Genomic DNA, 6613 nt, shown 5'->3' on the forward strand with positions numbered 1-6613 from the left:
ATCAATAGTTTCCCTTTCCGTTCGTTGCGAGGAATTGGGTAACAACGAATCAGACACTTGGGATTGAATAGATGAAGTGATATTTTTTGTATCTAAGGATCCTATTTCAAGAGATGGGATGACTTCATCACCGGAGCCCGTATACGAATTCTCTAAGATGTCAGAGTAACTACTGCTGTATCCTCCAACCAACGAATCCCTTCTTCTGATTATTGAGATAAAATCCCTTCCGGCACAGTTCAATACGGGTAAATGCGAGTAATCTATAAAGTTTGGTGTATCTACTTCATCGGAAATGGATCCCGAAATACTCCCAATATTCCTATTCGAACCTTTCCCATAATTCAAATTATCCAGAAACAGATCCCAATCCTGCCTTCCCGTAGCGGAATAAGCACCATTCGGGAGTTTTGTTCCAATACATTCGATACAGGATGATTCAACAAGAAATGGATTAACTGCGGGTTTTAGGAAGATTGAGGAGCCTACCGATTCTTCATCCATTAACAATCCGGACTCGATGAAGAAACTATCTTTTCTACCGAAGATTCTCTTGAGAAAGGATATCTTCTCATCGAGGTTGAGTGAACTCAGAAGGAAATCAAGCAGTGGATAATCTATATTGTTCAATTTATAGACAAGATAATCAATCCCATCTGTCGAAGCTTCTTCACTAATATACTTGGGAATAATGATTCGGTAAATAGATGATATATTGGTAAATTCCTTGGGATACTTGTTGTTCCTCCCAGCCGTACTACGAATAGTGATACCAATATTATTTAGTGCTAATATCGACAGATCATAGATTGATCTACCTAAGTCGGATCTTATTTCTGCGAATACTCTCTTGGAAGGGGAAAAAGACAAGTCTCTGATTGTATCAAGCCACCTGTGCACATTTGACCGAACATCTGGATATTCATCAATTGGGGAAATAATACATTCATGCAACAAACGCTCTATGTTACCCCTCCATTCCAATAATCTCTATTCAATTGCAATTCTTGTTACACCAGTAGATCCCTCGCCCCCCTCCCGGCTACCCAATTGATAGTTGATTCTGGATAGATATTCACTAGCTAATGTACAGAAATAGTCACGCGAAAAGAGCGTGTATACTGAGTAGAGAGATATTAACCTATTTCGTTCATATACCCTAACTAGAGAGTATGTTGAAGATATGTTACCTCCCTCTCCCGATTCATCTGAAAAAGTAGGATTTTCACTTCCATCAGTTCTTTCTACAGGTACATCGAAAAGGATCTCTAAACGGTTTGAAATAATCTTATCAAGATCGAAGTATGCGCCATTTTGCATCTCTGATTCCTCGTCAAGTATTCCACCAAATGATAGATCTCCTCTCGATAGAAAGGCTTTCCTAGGTTCCTCGCTACTACTACCAATTCTTACCTTACTGGAAATCAAATTCGATTTTTTAACTCTTAAAAGAAATCCAGTCAGTCGGTTTCTTGATTCATTTATTAGTTGTGAATAGGCGTGTAGAATAGAAAATTCCCCCTCATTTCCGTGGGAATCTAACCCCAATAATTGGAAGAACCACTTACGATTCTAGGAAGAATCAATACATTTATTGGAATCATTTTCTGCTATTCCCGCTACAGAAGGGGAGAAAGGATCTCCCAACAATAAAGGAGAGTCGAGTGTAAAATGCCGACAATCTCTCTCTACTTTCCATAAATGAGATATTCTTCCGATACCGAAAGACACGGAATTCTTATATCATTCTTCTGCCAAATATGTCTTAATAGGAGTTCCATCGGCGGTGGGACCCATACCTAGTTCATGTATAGATGATTCTGTTGAAAAGCCGTGACTCACCGCCTCTGGAGAATCATCAGTGGATATTGCTCTTTCCTCCGGAGAGTAACTGCCTACAAAGCCATTTCCAGATCTTTTCATTGAATCATATTCTGGATTTCTCTCCTCACTTCAACTAGATAAACAAGTATCTTCGATAGGTATCTCCTTCCCAACCTTCTGATTTCTGGAATCAGACTCATCCCTTGAGTTGCTATGAAAAGCCTCCAATTCTCTAGATGTCTCTATTTGTGAGGAGACATACTTCGAGAAACCACAGGAAATTTCTAGTAATATACTTGGTACCTCAGTGAGTAATTGATTATCCGATAGATAATCAAGTTCGATAAATCTCTTTTCTAAGAGAGATCTCGTTAGATTCAATTCGCGCTCATCCTTATTCCATGGAGAAGGACTTTGGTGACAGGAATGCCACATATAAAAATCGGCGTAATCCCGGAATAGTGTCCAACTCCCCTCGTCAATGGAATTTAACCAATCTCTTATATCGCTATAGGATAGGGATACACCATCACGAGATGACATTGTATTCTTATGGGGTGGAAATAGAGACAAATTGGAGAGACCCTTCCGCTCGGAATAGAACGGTGATTCATCTCCCTGCCGATCTACTGAATCCCTGGATTCGAGTAACATTTTGTCCCAAAAGTCCGATATTACGGGAATGAAGGAATCGCTTCTTAATGTTGCTGTTTGTAGCCAATTAACCCTTTGCTTGTCATGGATTTTCCGGAGAAGTAACGAATCAGAATCATTTTAGTAACAGTCATCCTTACGAAGTATCACATTTATATAGAATTCAAAAAACTCATTTGAATCTTCTAGATTCTTATCCCCCAGTGATTTTTCAATCCTCTCAGTCACATCTCTGGATATATTCTTGATGGGGAGTGGATCCCTCATCAGCCGGACCCTCCATCCATCTGAAACCGAAGGATCCATCGCACTATATATGGGAACTTGCGGTTCTTCCCTCGTCGAAGTTGTGGAAATATTTCCGTTTGAATCCGAATAGTAAGAATTACGTGTCTTTCCCTTTCTATCCTTTTCAGCAGGTGAGCATCTTATTGATAGAGAAAGAGGATAGAAGGATTCAACAGAATTTGTTGCTGGTTTTTTTACTACTCCACCAGTTCTATTAATTAGTTTCGCTAGATCTATAGAACCTCCTTCGATCAAATTTCTCTCACCTGAACGATGCATAGGAATTGGTATTGTTAGTAACATCAGGATTCCCGGAGTCACGCTATTACCCCGCTTCATTGAATCGCGCAGATTCCGTAAAAAGATTGAACTCAGAATTCATAAGTCAAATAATTTGATGGAGGGTTCATAACTGGAGAATAGACCAATTAGAAATTCCCCTAGATCTTGATTTTTCAATGATTCAAATGAGTAGTGGAATCCATCGGTTTCTGCTAACTTCGGAACTTCAGAGAATAAATCTGGACTTCTTACTTTTTCTTCTCCCACTTCTCTTACCTCATGATCTCTCTTCACTTTATCTATATGTGGTAGATACTACCCACCTCTCACATTCCATTATATAGATAATATCGAAAGATTCAAGGCCCAATGGAGTGAGTACTTTCGATGTGGTGATTTGTGGGTGTATTCGTACCTACCTGAAGCTGTCTCGGGAATCTCGAATTGTTGAAGAAACCTATCTATGTCTTATCTATCTCCTCATCAACTTATTTTATTCCGAGTGATAAAGACGAGTTCTCCAACCTGATGGGCGAACGACGGGGATTGAACCCGCGCGTGATGGATCCACAATCCATTGCCTTGATCCACTTGGCTACGTCCGCCCCCTACTTTCCCTATTCAGCTTTCTTAACTGGGAGAGAACAAGATCTACTAGGGTCATTCATTCGATGCGCGTACGTATTATTCGTCTATATATTAATACAAGAAAAAATATGTTAGGTGAAAAATGTATTCTCAATCTATTCCAGTGGGTACGGGACTACAAGCGTTCCGCTAATCAGAATGAGAATATCTTTGATTCCCATTCTCTGTAATCCTAGAAGGGTGTTTCAAAGATTCCCCAGAATCCAAGATTGGAAACTGATAATTGTAAGATTATGGCGAGATATTACTATTATTTCTATTCATTCCATCGGACGAATCTCCATTAAATACCAAACCTTATGCGAGGTTTGGTATTTAGTGATGCTGCACGACCAGACAGGTATTATCCGTTTACAGAAGGAGCTTCAACAGAAGCTAAGTCTAGAGGGAAATTATGAGCGTTACGTTCATGCATAACTTCCATACCTAGGTTAGCACGGTTGATGATATCAGCCCAGGTGTTAATAACACGACCTTGGCTATCAACCACGGATTGGTTGAAGTTAAAACCATTCAAGTTGAATGCCATGGTGCTGATACCCAAGGCAGTAAACCAGATGCCTACTACGGGCCAAGCGGCTAAGAAGAAGTGCAGAGAGCGAGAATTGTTAAAGCTGGCATATTGGAAGATCAAACGGCCAAAATAACCGTGAGCAGCTACGATGTTGTAGGTCTCTTCCTCTTGACCGAACTTGTAACCTGCATTAGCAGACTCATTCTCAGTAGTTTCTCTGATCAAACTAGAAGTTACCAAAGAACCATGCATAGCACTGAATAGAGAGCCGCCGAATACGCCAGCTACACCCAACATGTGGAAGGGATGCATAAGGATGTTGTGCTCAGCCTGGAAAACGATCATGAAGTTGAAAGTACCAGAAATTCCTAGGGGCATACCGTCAGAGAAACTTCCTTGACCGATTGGGTAGATCAGGAACACAGCGGTAGCAGCTGCAACGGGAGCTGAGTACGCAACAGCAATCCAAGGACGCATGCCTAAACGGAAACTAAGTTCCCACTCACGACCCATGTAGCAAGCTACACCAAGTAGGAAGTGAAGAACGATCAGTTCGTAAGGACCACCATTGTATAGCCATTCATCAACGGAAGCTGCTTCCCAGATTGGGTAGAAGTGTAAACCGATAGCTGCAGAAGTAGGAATGATAGCACCGGAGATAATGTTGTTTCCGTATAGCAAAGAACCGGAGACAGGCTCACGAATACCATCGATATCTACAGGGGGAGCTGCGATGAAAGCAATGATGAATACAGAGGTTGCGGTTAATAAGGTGGGAATCATTAAGACACCGAACCATCCGATGTAAAGACGGTTTTCAGTGCTGGTGATCCAGTCGCAGAAGCGACCCCATAGGCTTGCGCTTTCGCGTCTTTCTAAAGTTGCGGTCGTGGTAATTTTTGGTTTTCGAAACGATTGGTGATTACCCAAGCTGATGAGCCTGTTGATCCATAGTATATCACAGAATCCCACCTGTGTCAACTAATCTAATATTGATTGAATATCCGAAGAAACGGGAAGACTTCCCTTTGTTTTCGCACGATACTTCTTCAAACCTTGACTCTCTTTTCAGACGCATTTCCCTTTTATTATCATAAACCACGGGAAAGTCAACGTTAGTTCGGCTCCTCGAGTACATCATGGGAGATGCCAGCTTTGCCTTAGATGTACTACGACTCAATCATCGATTCGAGGTGAGGGACATACAGGATAAATATCTGCTGGCGTTGCCTGACATCCCCCCCCCCCCCGAGGTGAGTAGTCCGCCCCAGGCGGAGATAGTTGAGAATGGTGGGAGTCGCGGGGATGCGGGCAGTGCCAATCATGTCGATCATGTCGATTGTGTCGATTGTGTCGATCATTCTAGTCATGTCGATCATGTCGATCATGTTGATTGCGTCGATTGCGTCGATCACTTTGGTCATGTCGATCATGTTGATCATGTCGATGATGTTATGGACTTTACGATTCGACACTAGTCTTTCTCTTTTTCATGAGGTACTATACCAGTGACAAAATTTCCCCTATGACTTGGATATTCTTTCTCCCATTATTTAATTTCTGCTTATCCATATGCTTCTGGCGTATCTTGATTCCTAATACCCTGCGCTCCGGAGTAGAAGGTTTCAATCCACCAATAAGAGGTTGTGGATTGAAACGAACCCGGAACTAACGGAAATGGGCAAAAGCCTTATTAGCTTCTGCCACCTTGTGAGTCTCCTCCTTCTTCCGTACAGCACTACCAGAATTTCTGGCAGCATCCATTAATTCATCACTTGATCTTAAAGCCATACTTCGACCTGAACGTTTTCGACACGCGATCAATAACCATCGGATAGCCAAAGCTCTTCCTTCTGCAGGTACTACTTCAACGGGGACTCGATAAGTCGATCCACCTACACGTTTGGATTCTGTTACTATATCGGGAGTTACCCTACGTATTGCTTGTCGCGGGACAGACAGTGGATTCTTATTCGTCTTTTCCTTAATCCGCTTCATAGCCTGATAGAGAATCTGATAAGCCAATGATTTCTTGCCATCTTTAAGAATACGATCAACCAACATGTTTACTAATCGATTACGATAAATCGGATCCGATTCTATATTTTTCTTTTTGTTCGCTACATTGCTCCGGTGTAACATGAGTTTACAGATATGTCGGATTCCGATTCTATCTCGACTGTATCTTAGAATCTTATTTGGGCTTTTTCACTCCATATTGTAGGGTGGATCCGCCGGTTAGTCGAGGATCTCCCCCCAAACTGCACGTGCGACTTTCATCGAATGCAGCTTTCCATATGATTGAATAGAAAGTCTTGAAGTAAGTTCGGGTTACTTCAATGAATCATATTTACTCATTAGGCATTGAGTATCCGTTTCCTCTTCATCATCCCACGAATAGGA

This window comes from Dipteris shenzhenensis, unplaced genomic scaffold, assembly GCF_047967505.1.
Source record: "Dipteris shenzhenensis isolate YYH24624 ecotype China unplaced genomic scaffold, Dip_SZ_1.0 scaf0371, whole genome shotgun sequence".
NCBI lineage: Eukaryota > Viridiplantae > Streptophyta > Polypodiopsida > Gleicheniales > Dipteridaceae > Dipteris > Dipteris shenzhenensis.